General features: G+C 37.9%; 1 protein-coding gene across 6 annotated transcripts in view; it reads right to left on the minus strand.

Moving 5' to 3' along the window:
- LOC114880196 (E3 ubiquitin-protein ligase MYCBP2) overlaps nt 1-24694 on the minus strand; it is a 176747-nt gene that overhangs the window by 37034 nt on the left and 115019 nt on the right. The window lies entirely within an intron of this gene.

A 24694-nucleotide genomic window follows, 5' to 3' on the forward strand; every position in this document is an offset into this window, starting at 1 on the left:
TAGCGAAGAAAATTGTAATTTCGTATAAATATCTCCTGAATCCAGGAATTTGAAATTTCGTCACGGTGACCTCTTGTATTCCGAATCGAATAGCGGTCTTATCTGTCGAGGAAGCTTGTAATTCCAGCGTTGCTCCCGAGGTCCTCCTCCGACGACGTTCTTTCTCGGCCGAGAACGCATTTCGAGTTCAGGGGTCGACACGGATATTTTTTCTCGTTCTACGGAGCGGCAGTGGTGCTCGACGCGAAGGGAGCAACCGCAGGACGAGGAACGATTCGGTTCGTAAGGCTCCGAAAAAGATATTCTTAATCTGTTTCGTTCTCTGGGCGTAGTCGGAGTATATTCCGCGGCGAGACCAAACTATTCCACGTGGAATGTAACAGGAGCAAATAGAGACGACTAGCTGGAGAGGGCTGCGATGCAGCTGTTGATGTTCAAACGGCTGTTGCCTCTTGCCTTCCTCTTCTATCCAATTTTTTTCTTTCCCTTTTGCCACACCGATCCTCCGTGGAAAGCAGAAAAGTTTCAACGGGGAAAAAGAAGAGCGCGGTGACACACTCGGGGGAAAAGCCTGCGAAAGTACCTAGTCGGGAAAAGTATCCGTCGTTGAAGCGTTAAACACGCGAGTAGCTGGGAAATTATTTCATCCTGATGGTTTGGGACCGTGCTTTGGGGGTGAAATTTTCGAAAAATTATCCTTAGAGGACGAGCAAGGATTATGAATAATATAAAAAGATTTTTTCTGGTTACTCTGTTTTCTGTTTAGTTAATTAGTTGGAGCCGTTCGTGTGTTTCATTAATGAACGTGAGAGAAAATTTAAATAATATAATTAATTCTGGGCACCGTAGCTTTATACCTACTTCAATCATGATTTATTTCTGTGAGTTGGCTTTTTATTCTACCCCACTTTAAAGCAATTTCATCCGTCGCAAAATAGTAATCTTCTTTTCGCGAAACTTACACGACTATTTCAGACGATCAACGTTATCACTCCGTTGAAAATGTAGTTATGGTACATTTTCTTTCACAAGTGTCGAGAGCGAAAGAGAAAATATATTACAAGATACACCGTGGAAATGGTGAAAAGCTGACTGAACTCGAAATTGAACGATTCCCGATTAGAGGATAAGGTAGCGTGAAAACGTTTTATCGAACGGGACGGAAATCCGGGCAAATAAACGCTATATTTCTTTCACGGCCGATTCCTGCTATTTTGTCCCGCCGGTGAGATCTCTTTGCACGCTTTATCACTCGCTACTTTGTCGACAGACCACGGCCACGATACCGAGTCAACTTATACGAAACGATCACCCTATCTCCCGCCGATTCTTTATGGACCACTATTTCTCAGATAAGGACGCAATTTTTCCTGACAACCGGCTGCTCGTGCTGGAAAGTCGTCGAGGATGGGAGCAACCGGTTCTCAATGACCTGTCATTTGTTGCGTCCCGTCCATTCTCCATCTTCCAGCTACATGAAAACGCGAGAAACAATTTAATAATTCCTGTTTCAGTGACACAATTTCGACAAATTCAGTCGATTATAATTTTGCCTATTTATATAATCCTTCTGCTCGCAAATGCAGGGTGTCCTGGGTTGAGTATTACAACAAAAGCTAAAATAAGCCAAAGAAAATGAATACAATTGTTTCGTTTGAGTTTCCGTTTCCGGGAAAATTGAGTAGGAAAATTTATTGAGTACATGTACTCTTAAAAAAAGTACCCAAGCTGTACCTCACCCATGTTCTCCATTCTGTGATCTGGTATAGTACATTCAAAAATGTTAGATACATGCTAATTAGTTCAGTTAAGGGTTGGAAACCACCATTAAAAGTATCTCGAAAAACCGCTTTTTTTACATATCCCAAAAATGAATTGGAATTTTTTAATAAAATCAACAGTAAATTATTTGTCATAAAAGGATAAAGGGGTTGCATCCCCTAACATACGTGTATATAGAAAAATAACATTTTTTAACGCTTTTTTGAAAACAAAAGCTCGAATAAAAAGAAATATATTCCTTTCTTTCGATTTATTTTTACTTATAGAATCAACCCTTGCCCAGTTGTACTATCCTGTACAATTTTTCCTCGTGTAGTATCCATGGTGACACACTTTCTTCAATCTTAATATGTCGGTCACGTACTTACATCTATGAGTTTAGATTTTTCGACTGAAAAACAGACAGAGAAGATTGTAGAACGGAGTAATTGAATGATGTGCCTGGCCTTGAGTGGTCAACTAATTTTGAACAAAGTAAAGTCGGTAGAGACAGACAGAAGTTGAACACTTAGACTGTCATAAATTTCTACGAGAAATTATCTACTTTACTGAGACACGATTATTTATCCAATGAAAAGTAAATCATAGAAATACATAGAACGGATTAATATACATCCAGAGACGTGTAACACGAAACAGGATAAGGAAAGCAGGCAACAAGGTATACGACAAAGGGAAAGGTGTATCTCCATGGCGGAAGTGGATGGGATCACAAGCAGTACGATCTAGTGCGTTACGCGACAGAATAATCCACAACGAGGCGAGCTTCTCTCTATCAGGTTTCATTAGCGTGGCCAATCATCTCATCACTCGTACATACTATGCTAGTGGTTCGATGGTGTTCACTGTACACCGGCTAACCCGTTTTCTCTGCCCCCTGACCTAATCCCTCGTGTCTAGATCGTAGGGAAAATCGATCGAGGATCGTGCGATGGGACGTCTGGATACCGATTACGAACAGGTTACCAGGGAAATCACTGGAGCTGGTCAACGGCTTATATTAAGCCCCGGCTTAGACCGTAAACGCGTTTTCCATCTCCCGCCGCAAGCAAGTCCCTTCGAAAACAGCTTACGTAGGATAGAATGTATCGGGACGTTGTAATTGGACCGGATCTGATGTATTCCGCGACACGTCAGCGCCTGGTAATATCCAACGATATTGTCTCGGCAGGCATCCCTTCCTCCTTCCGGTCCTAGACATGCTTGGGGATCAATTTCTACCTGGTAATAACGATGCTCATCACGGTTGGAACCTTTTGTGAAATGATCAATTTAAATGAAAAAAGTTACCCTCTTGTTTAGAAATATTTGGACACTTTCAAGTTGCAGGAAAAATTTGAAATGTATATTTTAAATAAAATTCTTGTATCCATTTGGTGAGTGCAAAAGTATTATCTACTAATAGCTTTGTAAAATAAATTATTATCGATGCTTCGTGAAAAATAAAAATTTTAATCAGTGAATAGGAAAGGAATATTGTTTCATTATAATAACTCTAGTTTTGATTGGAGGATGACAACCAATTTCCAATAGATTTTCATTTATTTAGGTTATTGCAAATCCTTCTCAATAACTAAACATTTACAAATGAGAAATTAGGAATTAAAAATTAAATGAAAAATAAATAAAAATACTGTTACACTATTATTATCTAAAACTGCCCGAACTTTTGCACTCACCTAATAATTTTGAAAACAAAAATGGATTTGAAATAAAATCTTGTTTTATGCACCAACCATGATCAAGCATTTCCACTCGAAAGTTTCAGCCGATGAAAACAAGCTTTCAACGGCAGCTTCCCCGTAGCTGATTAACAAAACAAGTCACAGGATCCTGTCGTCGTAAACAGGCGGTTCAACAAACTTTCCATCCGCGCGTAAAGTCTAAGATTCGCGTCCGAAAGAAGATGTTTCCGACGAGATAGCCGGGAAAAGTTTGTTGCAAAGCTTCTGTTCGCGGAAGGTTCGTCCCGTGCGTCCGCGAAATGACGAAACGTTTGCCAGTCACGTGTTGGCGATCTCGAAAGAACGTTCGCGAGCAAAAGGAAGAACCGTCGAGGCCGAGAAACAGGATGTCGCCAGACGAGCCTGTACCATCGCGAAAACCACGGCCCGCGATAATTATAAATATGAACCAGAAAACGGTGCTCGTTCGTTGCGCTTCGGAATTCCAAAAATAATGCCTCCCGATTCGACCCTCGATCCGCTCGAATGCCATTCGTTCATCCAGGAAAATGATAACGATCCACTAGACTATTTTTACTAAATAAAAATTAATATCTGAGAATTTCATTTAAAATAGATTGCAAAATTATTCATTTCAGTCGGAGTGAAAATAGAAAGAATAACGAGATTAAAAGGAATATTTACAGAAAATAAAGAAGACTCCTAAGTGATTCCTTCGTGTACGAATGGAAACATTTGAAAATACTCGGGTGTAGCAGATCGACAAAGAGCCGAATTCCTTTATTGCGACTCATTGGCTGGCTCTCGGTGTACTTTGCAGACGGCGTATCGGCCAGGCAACTCGTGGCCCTGCTCTCTCTTCCCCATTGAAATCTAAATATACCCCATGATATTAATAGCGTATGGTGTGGCGATGGCAGAAGGACCGTTTCATACGCCCGCGATGCACGCCGACTTTTAGACAAATGCAGAAAACCGCATTCCCCTGGCGCTACCCTTGATTCCAACAGACCTTTCGCACTTTACTTAAATATCGCTCCTTTTAATTTTAATTGCTCGTTTTCATTTTAATACAAGATATAAATGTTAGGATCAAATCGTTAATTAAACGAAAAATTTGCAGGTATGAATATTATAAATATTGTGTTTGTTAGTAATGGATAACAGACGGTACTTCAGAAGCTAAAAAACCTAAAAAGGGATCCTTGAGAAGAGATCGTGTCAAGGAAAGACTTCCGGAAAATCTCAGCTATCCAGAACACGGTGGCGCCAAGATCAAAGGAGCCGATATCGCGTTAACGCTTCCGTTACTAATTGTAAGAACGACAAGTCGCTCGATGTAAAATATTTAAGCAGTCATTTTTATCAAAGTTTAAACTGTGAATTGATACGCCATAAGTGTTATTTTGCGGTACATTATATATTAGATAATTTGAGGTGCAGTTACCACCCCCGCCCCACCCCCTCATTTGACTCCCTCCGACTCTACTTCTTATAAATTAATTAAAACTAGCACGACCGAGACATTATTAAAATAATTGTAAGACAAACTTGTATTCATTTCATGGCAGCTGTTAACGAAAGTATCGTTAATTATTGTGTAGCTTTAATGTTAAGATGTACGAGGGTATAATGTTCAACTAGCTCCATGAATAATCGACGTCTGAAATTATTCTCGCCCCATCGAATTGCATAATATACAGAGGGAGGCACACTCGAAATTACCCCTCTGATTTATGTGGGTATTAACTATCCCAGGAGAAAAGTAGGTCAACGCAAAGTTGCATAACTTCATAATGGAGGACATAAGTTAGATGAAACGAAATCTTTCTAACCGCAGACGTTTTGATGTTCCAAAAATGAGTTTTTAATTTTTCAAATCTACGATTTCAGATTCTTACAAATTTTATTAGAGTTGTATATTTTTATCCCCTAAAATTCATAATTTCATTTTATTTTATAATTAAACGTTCGAAGTTAATTTTGACTGCTTTACATTTTTTTTTTGTAGAATTTAATTTTTATGCATTATAGAAGAGAACTTAAGATCGAAGAATCGTTTTACTTTTGATCGCACACGTTGTTGCAGCGTAGTTACAAACGCATCGCGATAATGAGCTCCAATTACGGGGTCTGTTTTCGACCGGGAAATTCTTCCGGAACCGAGGGAACAAAGGGAACCGCATACCCGCGTGAAAATGCAATTTTCAGGCTCGCGTGGCATCGTTCTTTCAACGCGATTGTGTTACTTCGTTAAAATGAAACCGGCTGAATGAAGAGGAGCAGAGAGCAATCTTCGTGACGGCACTGGTAAACATAGAAATTAGTCCTGAATGAATATCAACACGAAGAAAAATACAGTTTCTATCTATTACATGTATTGTTTTCAGAAAAACGAGGGCACTGTTAATTGATTGTTATTTCTACTACCTTTAACCTTTGAACCCGGGTCGATCTTACATTATTTATAGTCTGCATTCAGAAATTAAAGATTCTATAAATTATTATTAGATATCTTAGAAGTGACATAGAATTACAAAAGCCACAGATGGCATGAAATATATGATCGTGAAAATATCAACACCTATTCGCTTTACAAACACTGGATCATCACGTTGAAATTTAGAATTCAGAATTAAGCAATTCTTAGTACACAGAAAGAAAGGGACCGTCTAAATCTTTCTTCAGCTCGGCTGGAAGAGTTGCGGTGGTGGATGAAGGGAGACGAAGAAGGAAGTTGAATGAGAGAAGTGCATTAAGTTCTGAACTCGTTAGCGAACGAAAGATGCTAAAACGATCTATATTTAGGAATCGATAAACGCATGAAAATTTACTGAAATTAGAATTGTCGAAGAGAACTATAAGACGAGATTGTATCCATGAATTATTCAAATAATTTTCTCTATTCTAAGCCGGCTGTCGATCAAATTTTTAAATAAAGTACTCCAAGAGTTTATATTTAAAGATAGACCAAATTACGGTAGCATGCATAAAACGAGCAAGAAGTATGGTAATCTGACCGAGTCCCGGCTTTTGAATTAGGTCATAAATTTCATCAGAGAATCCCGGATTTTCCTAGAAATATATAGAAGTAATTCGAATTCTAGCCAAGATGTAAGTATCAGGAAGAAATCGGAATTCACTAACTCCGCTGGAATAAAATATTACAGCAATTAGCGGCGTACATACACGTCTAATTAATAAAAACTTTCAATGTAAACAAACTTCTGAAATCAATTAAATTCCACGCTCGTCGATCAATCACCAAGCCATTATTCCTATCGATAATCCAAGTAAGGTGGAAACAAACTTCTGAAAGGAGCTCAGAATCTCGACAAATAGGGCGAAGCTATGATAAAATAGGGATTTTCTGAAAAGCGAACACAGGCCGAGAGCTTACACTTTCTTTCGGCATTTCGATAACAGCCAAGAGCGAGGAACGACTTATATGTATTTTCGCGCTGATTGATCGTTCGCTCGTCGCGAAGACTTATCGACCACTCTGTCGAGTTGGAAAGAGTTATCGGGCCACTCGATTTTCACCAGAAACGTTCTTAATAGCCTTCCAACCGCAACTCGTTCGCTCTTCGCGTAATGTCGCCGATTACGACGATAAAATCGACTTGAACGAACCCCCTTTGGCGAGCCATTTTCAGAAAAACCTATCGCTTTAATCGCGTTCCAGTTCAACTTTGTAGAAATTTCGAATCGCTCGGAAAAAAACTTGAAATTCATTTCTTCCGTATATTACAGTTCAAAAGTTTCACTGCACTCGTTCGACGAAAAGTGTTTACTTTGTAAAATTAAACTGTGTTGCAAAAATATTTAGGCTAAAAGATTTCGCGTTGCAAACGAAATTTAACGAATCCGGTAATTTAATGTGAAAATGTACAATTTTCAACTGAGGCGAATGGTAAAAGGAGACTGATATAAATAAAAAAATTGACGCGGTGATGGTTATTGTATCTTTAATAGACTTTCCAGTGTGAAAAGAAGAGCAATTCCCTCTGATGACAGCGTACGTACCGATCAAATTGTAGGAGGAGGGATGAGATCATCGTAGCGGAAACGATCTTTGAATCGAGTTCAGTCAAGAACTTAATTCGACCTGTTCCCGTGACCGGTCTCTCCTTACTTCTTTCATTCAGAAATAAAAGATTTCCATGCATTTCAATGTAACCCTATTGATTAACTTTCGTTCGAATCTATTTTCATTCATTTCAATATTGAATTCAAAGAACAAGGGTAACGAGAAAAAAAATTCTTAAATTGTTACAGATTCGAGAGGGATGATTAAAAAGTAGCTTTCCATTTAGAATGTTAACAGTGTTTCGAATTTCTAGGCTCAGATAATAGCCACTTTCGAGGCACTCTTGCAATGGAACGATTCGAAAAATTGGAGTTCCAGGAATCTGTGTCGAAAGTTCTTCAGCACAGAATGTTGAAAAATCGAGATTCGGAGGCGAAGTATTTTACCAACCGTTCACATGTCCTATTTTCAAAATTGCAAATTCTCTGCACTATTGCAAAATTGCTTTGCACTTTTACAGTGACCTATATATTTCTAAGTTCCAAAAAAGCTAATTATATTTTTCTTTTAATTCTAAATCACAGAAAGATAAATTAAATTTAAAATTAATCGAATTTTCATTTGAAAAAGATCCTAAGTTCTAAAAATTGTTACATTTTTTTCAACTAAATGTGTTTGATAAAGGTAAAAACATAAAAGGGGTCAAAATGACAGGTTTTAAGTTTCTTATTTTAAATCATTAAATTTATTAAAGAGTTTTTGTTGAATTAAAGAATTATATGCTGGTTTAAGTTTCAGTCTCTATCTACTTATTTTTCTATTTTATTTTCAGTTTAAAATTCAGTGTTTATTGGACACCGGTAGTTCTAGTGTTAATTATCCAAGGTAATTAATTAGGATATTTCAATCAATTTCTGAGGTATCGATAGAGCGAATGAACAAATAAAAGTTCCTGACAGAAAGTTGAATGCTGACTAGCTAGATGGCAACACGATGCAGCCTGCTTGCTAGTGATTCGTATCAATGGAATCGTAGGGTCAAAGGGACATTAGGTCATCACTGATAAGTGACAGCGACAGTTCTCATTTAAAAATACAGTCGAGTTAAAATCAAGTCTCCGATCAACAAAATTTCCTGCCAATATTGCTTCAATAATTAACCCCTTCCCGTACTTTAACGAGTCTGACTCGTGATGAAGATTTTGGCCCAAACATGAATATCACGAGTCTGACTCGTGAACAGATAGTCGGGCGAAACATGAATATCACGAGTCAGACTCGCGAACAGACTCGTGAGTTCAACAGTGGTAACGCGTAAAAATGCCTATATATCAGATATCAAAGCTCTTTACATTTCGGCACGTATTGCGACTGTTCTCGAGCGTCTTGTCTGTTTAGCGCGCTTTGACGACTACCGCTTGGGCCCGAGTTTCGTCGAGCTAAATGGCACGGGAAGGGGTTAAAGGAAGAAATATTGAGTTCTATTTACTGACTTCGTCTTCTCTTGGAAAATAAAAACAGATATTGTCCAATAAAATTTTGACAAGTATTCTGAAATTTATCGAACTATAAATTTAATACAATTATTGATAGAATAACTTGATAGAATTTTCTACAGTTGAATGCACCGGAAATCGGCCAACAAGTTATTCTGACAACGCGCCAGGACAAAAGCTAGAGCCGACATGCGATTTGCAAATTAATACGTGATTAATTCATCCACTAGCTAGATTATCAATATCGCTGGTCGAGTATTAATATACCACGTGGTGGGAAAACAATCGATGTTCTTCGCGCGAAATTCGGCGAAATTAATTGGCTATAGCGAGCACAGGCGCGATGCACCGATTGTCTCATTAACGATAACTAGGCAAATCTGTCTATGAAACGTTCGATTTGGGATTCGATTCACTGTAGATGAACAATCACGTTTGTATAGACTGATTGTCATTTAAACGTTTCATTCCACAGTATTCCCCATCGCCATTGGAATCTCCAATCATGTAACAGTCTAATTGATCAATTAAAAATTCCATCAACCCAGAATATACAGTCTGAAAAATATATATTCTTTCTTTTGTACAAAAATATTGAAAACAAAAAATTTCTTCAATTTTATATCCTGTTTTATTGAAACTTTCTCGTTTGAAAATTTATTTGCGTAACTTTAATCAAAGCAAACTGGTATAAGCTTAGTAGATTTAAATTACGATTGCTATTTGAGAGTCAATTAATTTCGTGCTGCCTACAGTTTTAGAAACATCAGTCCAGAGAGTTTGCACTAGTTTTCAAATATTTCAATTGGTCGCGAATAAAAATGCGATTTAAATCCTTGAAAAGAGAAAAGTAACATGAAGAGCGAACAGAAATCGTCGATTCAGTATGTTAATACTCGAACGCGTAATCGAGGTGCAAAAATTGCGGACGATCGAACGGGGCAATGTTTTTTTTTTCTCTCAATTTTTTTTCATTCCTCGACTAAAATTTCGACAGATTTCCATGACGATTCATCGAATCCCTGCTCGCGCATATTGATGCGAATCGTGTGTCTTTGCATTTTTGCAACTTGCAAAACATGGCGGAGAGTGGACGAGCAATTACGCTCGATCATCGTGCTGACGTTCGAAGCCCCCAGACCCTTTGTTTTCACGGATTTTTAAACAGCGAGCAAATAGACCCAAGATAAACACGGACATATTTGCCCCGAACTGCTCTGTGACGATTTTTAAACAAAATACGAGGGTATAATGACCGAGCCATAGCGACTGTGACGCAACACGGTGGGGAATTTATGCGCGACGGGGGTTGTTTGTGACTGGTAATTTTTTGGTCCCGTGACAAACGACAAATTCAGTTATTTTTCACCTATCGACTCATTTTTCACGGTACGTACAATACTGAGAAATTTAATAGAAAATTATTAATAGAGGAATTTAATTTTTGGGGAAAAGATTCGATTTCAATTCAACGCCTAAAATGATTTTAATGGTGACGAGAATCTTTTAATTATTTTATTAAATGAAATTTTCAGCCCCAGGCAGCGATGATTTTTTGAGCAGACAACGTGTCAACGTCAAATATCAAGGATTTTATTAAATATTTCTGAAATTATATTATGCCGCAGACTAAAAACTCGAGGAAATTTTAAATTACACACCGTTTTTGGTAGAATAAAATGCATTACAGAACAATTTTTTGATAACGAAATCCTTTGTCACTGACGATGGGAAATGAGATTTTCTCGTTTTCAGTTGTGTATACAATTAAAATTTCATTATACGCATACCGTGATGGATTTTCTAAAATTTCACCAATGTGAATATTAAAACAAAGAAATGTACATTCGCTTATGATATTATCCAACAAGTAAACGAAGGAAAATCTGTAAATATATTTAATCAAAGTGGGAAGATTTTAAAAATTTTAACTCCGAGGCGGTTAAAATCAATCACTGACACGGTTTACAACAGAGAATAATGCATCGAACATTGGTTGATTATTTAACCGGTTGATTATGACGAGCTTCGAAGGCCACTGAATAATGGAGTTCCATCGGCAAGCTGTTTTCCGTACAATAGAAAATGAATGCATAATGGCCACGAATCGGTTCTCGAAATTACATTTGCTAATCGTAGATTGTGAATGCTCGATTATATCGCACCGCTCGAAATCGATGCATCGCTACAGGCGAGACGGAAACAAGCTTTGCTATTATTTGTACGTTGACACGCGTGAACGAGACTCTATAATGGAGATTGAAACGCTTGTCGAACAGAACTTTGATTAAACATTTCAAATAGATGTTTGAAGATGAACAAATTTTCGATTAAAAATTAAAATCCTTCGTCTGGAGGTCTGAATAAATATTGTACATTTAAATCATTTTACTTAGATAATAAGATACAAAATCAATATACCAAAAATAAAAAAAATAAATAATAGGATCCTTATAAAAATAAAAAGAATTCTTTTAGACACAGAACATTGGAATATCATTCCAGAAAGCATGATTCTCATACCATTTTCAAAATCAAATTTTCGAAAGCACCAATACTTGGCTCAATTTGCAGCCGACGTTCACCGTTCAATTAACTTAATCGCACCACAGGGGTTGCCGGAAAAAAATGGATCAATTCAATTCCACGGACCTCTTAGCCTGTACGATTGCATCGTTTCCCTCGAGAGGTCTGATCCTCCAAGCCGCGCCACCATTCCAGCGGCAATTTCGTGAAAAAGTCACCCCTCCAGAAAAAGGTGACTTCTTCCGCCGGTGGGCCGCCCTTCGCGTTTGTATAACACTGGCAAAAGAATCGCGGGATTCATTATTCAAGGGTTTAGCCCAGTTTCATCGGTGTTCCTAATGAAAGATAAACATAATCAATCCCGGCATGGTCGAAAGAGGGAATATTATATCGGGTTGTCTGTGTAATTTCGTGGCCCCCGGCTCGTTGCGTACCAAACCTACACGGCGACCGATGTTTTCGTTTCATTATACCACCCTCTAACTGGCCCGCGGTCATCATCGTCCTAATTATGCGTTCGAAGGGTCGATTAGTGGATCCTTTCATCGACTAGCACCCTTAATTTATGACAAGGCGGATCAAATGTAAACGAGAGCCTCAATTTACCCGTGTAACATGCAATAATCTTTAGCCCAGAAATAAAGATTAAAAAGTTACGAGACATATCGAAGCTCTAATTATTAAGAATAGGAATAATTAATTTTCAAATTTCAAATGTCAAGCTTTTAATTTGGTATAATATTTCTCCATTATTTTCTTTTAATTATTAGAGGGCGTGTAATTTGCGATGCCAGTGACCGATGACACTCACGGCATTCGAATCTTTTTGTTAAAATAAATCTCTAAAAGTGGAAAAATGGATATGACAAAGCAGCCGGACAATCCAGATCAATTAATTGGAATTCAGAAAGAATGGATCCGAAGCCGAGCAGAAGCGTGAAAAATTTTATTCGTGAATTCGACCAGGTGCGAATGTTAATAATTTTCCACCTATGGCCAACGCCACGTGGAACGTGCGAATGAATGACGTTAATATTGCGTTAACGGTCTTTTGTCTACGGGAGCTGTCTGTGTTTGTTGAAATTTCCGCGCAACCGTGAGAGCCGCGATCGAAAAATCATCCGACATCGACGATAGAATTATCGAGTTCGTGTCACGTTGAACACGCTATGTAATAAATCGAGCTTCGAACAAGGCAGCTACATTTGTCCGCGGTTATGCGAATTAACAGTGCTCCTGGGGTCGATGGAAAATTACGCGAATGAGAAGCTATTGCGTGTGACATTTTCAGATGGCTAATCACGTTCAATGAATAAATTACCAAATGAACAATGTACTATCATCCTTCAACGATAATTAATCAAATTAAAAATACTCAAGTTTTAACCGTCGAACGTTGGATACTGGGTCAATTTGAAAATTATATCCACTGTACCAGAAACAGTAAATAATAATCATTTCATTAAATACCGCGGGTGTTCATTTAAAAAATTATTGCATATTTCCTACCTCCAGATATATTTTATATTGTCTTGTTTTATACGAAACACGTTCAGTTATGTTTCGCGCATTTCAACGCGTTATAAATGTTTATTGTATGGCGGGGTATATTCAGAAGTAAATTGAAATCGAACAACACACTCCGTTCTGCATATTCGCTTGTTCTTTCCTGACGCGAACGAAGAGAAATGCATCGGGAAAATGAAGTTTCATTCGTTTTCGCATGGAAATGTTTAACGTATTCATTTTAATGGAAAAAGTGTTAGTTAAGGGATGGTTAATTTATGTAAGAAAGGGGGAGACGAAGTAACGGTTGAAAAATTGTAAGGGATAAAATGATGCTATGCCTGGAAAGTAGAACAAAAGCATTCGCGTTTGAAGAAAAGTATTTAATTAGACGGTGGAAGATGAATGGGGTTAGAATGTTCAGGTACAAGCTTTATGAAATGACCGTAGCTTGGAAGTGTGTCAAGTACCATGAATTTTTCATATGTAACTGTTTTTTATTGTATCTTACCGCGCAACCCGGCTATGTCACTTAATATGGAAAGATATATTCAAATTATTAAAATAATTTTGTAGTATCAAATTGGAAAAAAAGCTTTCGTTATTAGAGAATAATGAACTACCATATGATTAATGCTTGATTAAAACTCGATATTAAAAAAAATTATAGAAATTTATTTAAATAGTAGAAAATAAAGCTTTTGTTATTGGAGAATACACCCATACCTCGCTTTACGGCCTAGATACGTTTCGTAAAGCGAAAAGCCGTATAACGACGAATCAATTATTTTCATACAAACCCATACAAATTCAATTGGATCTGTTTCAATTTTTTATAAAATAATATAGCTTTTAGTTCATAAAGCATTTTATTCTTTTTATTTCCCATAAAAATGCTTACATAAAAATAAAGAAACATTGTGGGCAGTAAATCGAAAAAGTGCCATAATTAGAAAAGGCCATTATAGCGAAATGCGTTATAAAGAGAGGCCGTGTAGCGAGGTATAGGTGTACTGAAGTACTAGGTCGTTAATACTTGATCAAAATTCCGTATTAAAATCATTTTATAATTAAAAAAAGTTCTTGATTAAATGCAGTTTGTCTCGCCATACTGAAACGAGTAATTACATTAATACACCTCGATTTAATTCAAACAGCTCGTTCAATCATTCGAAGAAAAAATTCTGCCGACCAACCAGGATGCCTCTATGTTACGTCTCGAAGGTTTAATTAAGGACAGCAGAAAAACAGAGTCGGAGGCCCTGGTAACAAAGACGTCCACTCCATTCGAGGCTAAGTGGTACCATAATTTCATACACGTGCCTCTCCTGGAGTCTTCTGAAAATACGCTTTTGGCATGGAACGACCACGTTCCATCGCGTTTCTCATGGTTTACGCATTAACAAGTATAATTATGCTCTCGACCAGATGCATCCCTCTTATCCCTTCTTCTTTTTTCAATTTTCTCCTTCAGTTTTACTCTGCTCCCAGTCTGACTAAATACTGAGTTAATTCACTAAGTTACGATGTTGGAAAAAGTTTAATAGTGAACTGCGAATGGGACATAAAAGTGAATAAAAGGGTGTCGTATGCGACAATTTTGGATTTTAATTATATCGTAGTAGCATTAATAGCAGCCAAAACAAATTTCATTTTTTCTCTCTCAGAGAAAGAAGCGACACCTTTTTCAGTTAAAATGCGACCCAGTTAATTGACGTTTTAATTGCTCCTCGACGAATCAGCACAGCTCGAAAAGCGACGCAGCTCGTTGATAATTTTTAATAATTATTAATTTTGATATACAGACGGAATTATACGTTCGATCATACCTTTTTCCCTGGCTGATAAATCGCCGCTGACAACGCGGTTGTCAATTAATTTTCTAATTAGCTCGTAGCACGTTGCTCGAGATCAAGCTGCCGCGCGTCTTGGAACGCGGCTTCGTAGCACGGAATTCACCTCCAACACCCTCTTCTTCCTCTTTCTCTCACCCTTCGTTTCGTTCTCTTCCTCCTTTCCTTCTTTTCAGCATGTTTTCTCGTTCCTTTCGCTCGTCAGATCGCTTCCCCTTTTGGGCAACGATGCAGCTGTAATTGGAAAGCGTTGCCTTCTCGTCGTGGAAGTTTAATTGCATCGTATGATTGTAAGCGCTCGGGGAAAATTTCGATATTTTCTTTTTGGAAGTAACCGTGATTGAGGAATTATGGAGGCGAGGGAAGATTGTATTTTCTTCTGTGACAATCTTCATTCTCGACATTTGTTTTGGTTAATAATATTATACGAATTAATCCTGCCCCTTTTTTCTTTTTTAAACGTTAGACTATTTATAAATGTTTCTTTGTTATCAACTGTAAAATAATTAATAACGGACAAATAAACAATATAAAAAGGAGTAAATTTTGATATTAAATAACAATGATGTATTCACGTTACACATTCGTATACTATTTCATCTCATTACAAAATGTAATTATCATCAAGTATATAAATTTTATAAATTAAATTAAATATTATTATTTTAATATTCCATAAAATGTTAAAAAGGAACTACCTTGTATTAATAATAAAATAAGAGTTATAATTTTTATGATTTCCTAAAACGAATTTTTCAGTATGTAGTTGGCTTTTTTTTTTTAATTAATTAATTGCGAGAATGATTGGAATTTATGGCAAGTAATTAAGACGTTAACCCAATTTCATTAGCTGGTTCAATTGGCTAAAATCGTTTTTCGATGATAATCTTTCGTTGCCTGCGGTTTCCTTAAAATTAACAAATGTTTCACGCTCATAACCGCTTTTGAGGATTAGCTTGCTCCTTGGAGTTCGTTTCCGTTCGAGTTTGTACGCGAATTTATCAAACAGAATAACAAAACGAGCGAAGGGGCCAATAAAACTCGAGTTTTAATTGCCAATGGAATTCCTTTACTGGCTAATTTGCTTTAGGTACCCCAAATAACAAAAATAAAATAATTTATTTGGTAAGTTGACTAATGCAATCGTTGATTGATATAACTTTTTATAGCATTGATTCCATAAAAAATAAAAATATGTAGCTGTGAAGGTGTTAAAATATTTCCATTATTTTTCCATGAATTATTTCCCGAATACCGTGATTGCCATCCGTACAAATCAATTCGAGAAACTAAACAAGCAGTTTCATTTATATTTTATCGACGCAGTTTGCATTCGCAATGACAAACGAGAGAACATTTCTTCTCTAATTTTTAATCTAAAATCCTTCCGCGTCTTTGTGTACGACTAATAACGCTCTGGTATCCCGGCGGCGTAGCCATAAAAGCCGAAAAAGGCGGCCAATTAAGCTCGTTAACTGGGGCTGTCCCTCGGAGAAGGTTTCACGATCGATTAACCGTGGCTGGAACGTCGCGTAAATTAACAGAAGCTCGTTAACCATCGACGCACGGTCGTGCTCGAATTAAAACGCTCGTGAAACGAGCAAACACGGATCCTGCTTCGAGGCTACATTCAAAGAAAATATATTCCATCTTTCCTTTCCGAGCTGGCATGCTCGTTCCGTTTATGCTTCCAGCATAGAAACGATATTTTTCTCTTCTTTGCATGCACCACCTTGTAACTCGATCCTTCTACCATCTCTGTTTCTCTATGACCTAGATCACGATCCACATTTCGTACTATATTTTTTATTTAATATCACGTTTGTATACAAGCATATATTTAGCCTTTCGAATTTCCCTGATACGGTAAAATAAATCGCAAAGTTATTGCCGGAAGGATTAACATCGATTCGAGAAGAAATTCGATCGTGACCAGTAGAAAAGTTGAACAAAGGTATGTAAGAATTGCATCGGGTGGATTCGATTTCCGCAAAGATAGCGATAAATTGATATCGCGAGGATGTTCGCGACGAGGGATAGGGAGGGAGGATCGATGAACGGGAAAATGAACTTTTCGAGCGTGAACGCGAGGCAACGGTGGCGGGTTTCCCGTCGGAAAACGAAACGCAATCAAACGTGAATTATTCAGACCAATACGTGGACCATCGTAATACGATATCGGCATGACCAAAATGATTACCATTAGTCCGACCGTTGCAATCTGCGTCGCGAATTTCCGCTCTGTTCCCTTGTAATTCGCCCTATCTGTCCGAGCCTATTGCCCTTCGATTATTTCCCATGTTTTCCTGCAGTATTCGAAAATCCCTTAAACGCGTTTAGCTCGTTGAAGCAAAGAAACAACGCGCGATTATTTTGGAACGAGGAAGCGGGAAAGGTTCGAGCACATCCCGGAAACGATCGCGGCGAACTCACGCAGCTTCTGTTAATTAACTCGTATAAATAAGTGGCGCGATTAAGGGGCTGGCTGAGAGAGTATACCTCCCGGCGTGTTTACTCCGCGCAGGAAGATTGCAATTTGCTAGCTGGGCGCGGTTAAGACGTAGGCGGATCCGGGCGAATTCATTCCGACCCCGTGAAACAGCCGACAATTAAAAGCGGCTTTATAATGAATTTATTGCCGAGGGATGCGGCCTCCAGGCTAACTAGCGACCGCCTCGAATTATCCCGATTTTCAACGGTCTGCAATTTCTGTCCATGTTCGAAGACCGATGACTTTATTCCTCTAGGCACCAGTTCTTTGTGCTTTATTACCTTTACTAGATGATTTCTTCAATTGTAAAGTCTAAATTAATTTAGAATAAAATGACCTAAGATTTTATACAAAATTTAATTAAAATTATATAGGGGAACATTTTATTAGATTTAATAAAATTATAGACAAATATATAATTTAAACGATTAATAGTCATATGGAAAATCTGAATGTTTAATAAAAATTAAATCTTGAAGTTCTGGGAGTATAAAATATTATTTCAATATGAAATCCTACTATTGTTCAAACTAAAAATTTTATAAATCAATATTAAATAATATGAAAGTTTCAAAATATATAAATTTTATCTCATATATTACTAATAGTTGAAATTTAATAATTGAAATTTAAAATGAGCATTAAGAAAAGATGCTTTGATAAAAAAAGGAATGTTTTAATAATAGAAGAGATAATAAATTTTAATCGAATTATTAGAATGAATTCAAATAATTTAATAAATAATATTCTGCATGAATGTTTGTTTAAATATGGAATTTAAATTCATGGAAAATGATGAGCTTATTGACGAACTACACTCGTGAACACTTTTGATTCTACGGGGACATCGGTTCGCACAAAGCGAGGCGTGTAACACACTTGACACGATTACCAGTCAAAGAGCTTCTGGCGTTACGAAACAACCCCTTAATCATTAAGAGCTTAATGGATCTGAGATGCCGTCGCTACGATAAGCCGTATTCTCATGAACGCGTCGCACAAAGCAGGAGACACGCCAAAGTTATCGATTCTTTTATGTATTCTCTTTCCTCGTACCTTAGCCCTTTGTGCTTTCAGAATTAACTTATGATTCCCCTTAAAAGAAAATACTGATCGACTCTCGATAATCTATAACCTTTGCAACATATAGACTTCCTTTCCTTTATTAAGTTTCAAGAGAATCTACAAAGATCCTCAAATAATAAAGATTTATTGATGTTCTTTATTAAAAAATTGCTAAAGATAATAATAAAATTTTATAGAAATAGAAGCACTTATAGTCCAATATTTCAGGGAACAGGAAAAATTAACAATAGAATTCTGCGCATCAATTTCAAATTAGATTAATTCAAAGCTCTCTGGTTCCGAAGTAAAAGCGATAAAATTATTACATACCATAAAAGCTTCACGGCAAAAAAGGGATCGACCTAGTTGCAAAGTCGGCACAAAGATTTAATTCGCATTCGGGGGAAAGTTGGGTCCAGGGTTTCGCGAACTCTAGAAACGTTCACGTGTCACACGTGCAGCCATAAATCGCGTCGAGTCGAGTACGGAGAGCATTGATTTGCACACCGAGGACCAGAATAATTTATCCGGTCAGTTAACCGAATAATTGTACGTTATTCGACTGCCATGAAACTCATGCTAACCGACCAGCTGGGTAATCGTTCTGTTTATGTTTCGCTGTTTAGAGAATAATTATAGATCAACCGACGTGGTCGAACTACGGTGAATTATTAATCGAACGCTTATACTGCAAACAATTACACCCTTAACACGTATTATTAATTTTAGCATAGGTACTCCATGATAGACTGGCATGATTTTTATCTAAGGTAGACCAAGTTCTTCAGATTTATTCAAAATTTCAAATGACTGAAATTTAGTGTTGAATTATTATTAAAGTTAATGAAAAAAATATATGAGGGTTATATATTGTTACATAGAAGTTTGAGAAACCCTGCTCTAAACAAAGGTAATAGAAAGACCATCAGATATGTTTGCAGTTTACCCTGCAAGGCAGTGCAATAAACAGTTTAAGGGATAAACGCACTAAGGAAAAGAAAATGTTCCATCAGTTTTTCTCGAGTATAATATTTAAAATGCATTAGAATCTAATTCCGTTTATGAGTAGTCCTAAGTAGAGCCGACCGGGAAAGTTTGATACGTCTATCGCGGTGTAACTTCCAGGCAAAGTGCTATTCTAGCCGTGCCCCATGGGGTCTTATCTGCCACGCTAACTCGAAAAGTTAACAGCTGACGATGTCCCACCGCAGGATACGTACGAATGCTACTTTGCATCCTGAACACCCCTAATACCAAGCGAGATAATGACGAGGTGGCAAGCATCAACAGAGAGCTGATAGTGTTATTGTCCTTCGAGATATCACCGTTGGATTTTAATCAAAACTTTCTCACTCGATTATAAAAGATACAAGAGAGATTAATTTGAATAGTTGAATACACGATACCATTTTCATGTTACAGAAATGTAATACATTTTGATATTCTGTTCTTTAATGAAAGCTGTCGCGCGTTTATTATTCATATGATCATTGGAGATCGATGAGGTTTTTGTTCGTACAGTATCGTTCGCTAACTATAAATAACGTTTTCATTAAAAATATAAAGGATGAGGGATGTAACATTGTTAACAGGTTGAGTGCTGCGAGAGATAGAACGATATTAAATGCCATTAATATCGTATCGAATTTAAAGTTTAATTTTAATAAAAGTCAAAGTGGTGAAATGAAAATCATATCATTTTCTTAGCTTGCATATTCAATCATATTTCATTTGTACTGAGGATCATCGGTGATCTGTGAGAATCGTATTAATATTATAAGCTAATCACTTTCCTATAGATTTTTGAATCAGTTAGACCAGAAATATAACTTTTAATGGAATCTGCGAATTAACATCAAAATGACCGAAAACGATGTTCTATCTTTAATAAGTATATTCTGTTTAAGATAGACACTTTGGAAAGGGGTGAACGTTTAGTAAAATAAAAATCCAATCTCACCGAGATTGGGATCGTGAAGTTGGTGGAAAATTGAGAAGAAAAGAATCGTTTCAATTATGAGCGTGTCGGAACGACCTCGAATTAATTTACAGGCTAACGCGAGGACTCGTCCTGGGGGGTTCCTGAAAATTCCATTAATACGTCCCTGAGTGTTTGGGATCCGAGTTGTACCCTGTTAAAGTAGACGGGCTTGTCCATTAAAGCAGACGATGAAATATTTACGTCCCTGTCATCGACAGAAATTAAAGTACACGAGAAAGAAAATTGCGAACCCTCCGGCCGGTTGATTATCGAAAAACTGGAATCAAACAACCAAATAAAATATATTCAACTCTTGAAACTTGACATTGAAAACATTTCTAATTACTCAATCTATGAAATAACCTGTTTTGTTAGAAGATACTGTAATTATTTCATGGGGCAAGGATTTTTATACATTCTATGGTTCGTAAGTAGTCTGGCGCAGTAGAAACATCAACGATTAGTCAAACATAGGACGTAATTAATTATTCCGACCACTAACACATTGCCTACCACACTGAAAATGATCGTGTGCAATAAATATGTTCTAATAATAATTATTTAAGGAACTATTATTCAATTTTTTTAATTTAATATTTCTATTTTAATTTTTTTATCATTCAATAAAATTATGAATAATTTTCTATTATTCAATGTTTCAATTTAATCTTCCTATTTTAATTTTCTACTTTAAAGCGAAGTGAGGTACATTGCAATAATTATCCAAGGTAGGTCGTTCAATTTTTCTGTGTATGTGATACTATTAACTTCGAATAAAAGGGATATATAGAAGCCAGGAAACATTAATTAGACACATCTAAAGTTTGGATCCGGGTAATTTTAAGTAGAACGTATTTCAGTCACGTCGCTTACAGTAGCAATCGACGTATTGTGTATGCGTCGAGTTGTCCGAACTCGAAGCACGGTAAATGAAGAAACTTTGAACAGCTGTTTCAAATTAAGAACAACTGTGATTTTAAATCTACATAGCCAATAGTATTTAGGAAATCACCCTATAAATTCAGACTGCTAATTTTCCTTAGTACCAATTCGTTGCTCTTAATTATTCGTTATCTGAAAAATTATAACATTTGAAATTAATACAACTTCGCGTTTCAATTTAAAATACCTTATACATTGGAGGGATGAATTTCATGGATCACGATTAAGTGCCACTCGCAACGAGACGTTTCGAGATAGAGGGACGATTTTTCTCGAAAGTCGACAAAATATCTCGGCGAACGTTTTAGTCGTCGTTAAAGTCGCGCGAGACAGCGCGGAGGAAACTCGCGACGTGCAGTTTCCTCGCAAGTTTCGTTCTATGTTGTCTCGCAAGTTTCCACGAAACTTCCACATCTTGCCGAAGCGTCGAACTTGTCGTATAGGCAGCTGCAAAAACCTCGGGGTAACTGACGGTGACGCGAGACCTGTCTGCAGTTAACTGCCAATCAGGATTAACATGATTCCGACAGTCTCTTCATAACCGTGTTCCGCGATTCCTAGTCGAGTTTGCACCTGATTAATTTCATCCTGAATAATCATCAACTTCGCGCCCTTTCGTACATATGAAAGGAGCGATACTCATGGAGAAAACATGCCTGTTTCAAGGTCCTTCAAACACGATCTTGCGTTAATTCATGAAAATTGTAATAAATATTCCAGAAGCACTTAAGGCAATTTCAGTAGAACAGGACGATAATTTCACGGACGATCGGGTCATTTCAAGTTAACTTCCGTTTCAGAAGTTTACGCGCGGGGAGTACTCGGCGATGGTTAGACGATCTTGCGGTTTCCGCAAATTCCACCGGCCACAAAAGCGAAAAGTTTGGTGGCCAGACATAACGACGAAGCGGCGAGGAAGTGGTTTTATCTCTCTCGATGGTCGGCCAAGAGTTTCCCGGCTCGCGATTACACAATGACGAGAGGTTGTCTACCTTTTCATCTGGATTGAAGCGGGTCCAAGGGTGGAAAAGGGCGGAAAAGCTGGTTGCGCTCATTTCTCGCGGCAAATGAAAATCTCGAGTGTGGATATTTTTATTGGCCGTGCCTTTGCAGCGTTTCGTCGTGTAATATTTTTGGTCGTGCTCGAGTGAACGGGGATGACGTGTGTACGCGTTTCTCCTTGTCATTTGAAGAGCCGAAGCTTTCTGTACATGTCCCCGTTACGTTTTAGATTATTTATCCAACCCTTTTTGCGCGTTTTTTTCCTCCACCCCCAAGCCTCGCGCGGCGTAAAGTTTCTTTTTCACGATGCGTAGCCTTTTATGAGAGTCTCTTTCTTTTTAGGCGTTATTCCAGCTAATGAGAGTACCCCTCGCATCGAATTCCTTTTATTTATTTCCCTCCTTTTCAAACAGTTGAACATACATAGAGCGAAAATATTAATATGTAACTTTTGCGCGTTCAAAAAATTCTTTTTCAATGGCAATTTAGCAGCCCGGTGTATCGCTATCAGTACTTCGAAACCCAGCCTTGAAACAGTCCAATCCAATAATCCCAACAAGTGCCATTTAACCCGAAACTGGGACACGATCGTTAAAGTTCACGAAGACCCAGAGGAATCGAGCTGTCCCCGACGATTTCGATCCTCGCTAACGAAACTATTCCGGGAATATGTCCCGGAACCACGGGACATGGCGACGGTTCTGGGTCAAACGCGAGATTTAAAGCGGTAGTTGCGGTAGAAGAGAGGAACCGGAGTGTCTCAGGAATCCCCAGGAAGTCTGGCACGTCTCCTTTGTTCCTGACTCACGCTCGTCCTAATCGAACCTGATGCAACGAGCACAGTCATTTTACGGCAACGTCGCTGCGAGAAAGCATACCAGCGGTATCCCAAGGGGTCCGCTGGATGATCTTCTGGAACTGTTTAAAATTGAAAACGTGGTTTCCTCTGCGTTCGTCTGTGCCGGTTATCTGGACCGTAAGAAGTTCGATAAGGACGGTAGTTAGACGAGCGACGCCGAGAGATTCGCTAGGTAAAAGCGGACACTGTAAAGGGATGTATAAAGGGGTATGGAAGGGGTTGGAACGTAACTGGAAATGATTATTCGAGGTTCGCAGACCGTGTGATTAGAAGCACGGAATTCGAAGCGGTACTCGAAGCGCGTCGAAGCTTCCAGCTTGCGGCTAAAGGGAAGTTTAACGTATACTTGCTGAATTTCGAATCGATTCTGTGCTTTCGTATTGTTACACCGGAATGAGGTTGTAAGTTTGCTGTTAGGAAGCTCGGCGAAGTCAAATTCGGAGATTTTTGTCAGATTGCTAATATACAGGGTGTCTTCTATAAGCAAAAATAAGTCGAGAAAAAAGAAGAAATTTATTTCTTTTGAGTCTTCGTTTTCGAGAAAATGAAATTCGAAAATTCGTCGGGTACATGTACACTCGTAAGAAGAGTACCCAATTTCTCATCCCTTTTTCCATTCTGTGATATGTTATAGTATATAAAGAAATGTTAGATATGTATCTTTTATAGATGCTAATTAGTTCATCTAAGGGTTGAAAACCACCATCAAAGAATGAATTGAAATTTTTTAATGAAGTCAACGACAAATTAGTTTTCATAAAAGGACAAAAAGGTTGCATCCCTTAACTTATTAACACTTTTCTAACACCTTTTTTTTGCTCATAAGCTGCGTTTTAAATTTTCTCTCCTTTTCTTTTTCGTAATTTTAAATTTAGTTCAACTTCCTCACTATTCTCTGCAGTAGCCATTTATACATATAAACTTCCATCGAAAGAGTTAAATCCATAATAACAGAGGAAAGTCATGAAAAGAGGTAACAACATCGAGGATTCTTAGCGGCACGAATCGCGACAAATGTGGGTCAAACGCGACCAAACAACAGGGAGAGAAATAATTCTCTCGACGTCCCAGGAACGGAATAGACTTTCCCCGGTTTCCGGAGACCCAGTTCCCGGCCGAACAACTGGTTGTTCTTCGTTTCCCTCGGGTTCCTTGGAGCGTGTCAAGCGCCGCGATCACCTCGATCCGACAAACCGAATATTCGCGGTGAATTCGAGCCAAAACATCCACATCCCCTGGGTTAACAAACATCGGCTCGATTCAGGAGGAGGAGAAGGAGGAGGAGGAAATCCCGTGAAGAACGATCGTGACGATCGAAAGAAGAGGATCTCGAGTCGTATAAACGGATCTTCTGTATTCCGGGCTTCGCCGTAGTCCTGTGTACGCTCGAAGCAGGGACAGAATCGGTGAAGCTGACTAGAGTTTCGCGATAAATCGATGGCTTCGGAATTTTGAGGGAATTTCGAGAAGCTAAAGC

This window comes from Osmia bicornis, chromosome 5, assembly GCF_907164935.1.
Source record: "Osmia bicornis bicornis chromosome 5, iOsmBic2.1, whole genome shotgun sequence".
NCBI classification, from domain to species: domain Eukaryota; kingdom Metazoa; phylum Arthropoda; class Insecta; order Hymenoptera; family Megachilidae; genus Osmia; species Osmia bicornis.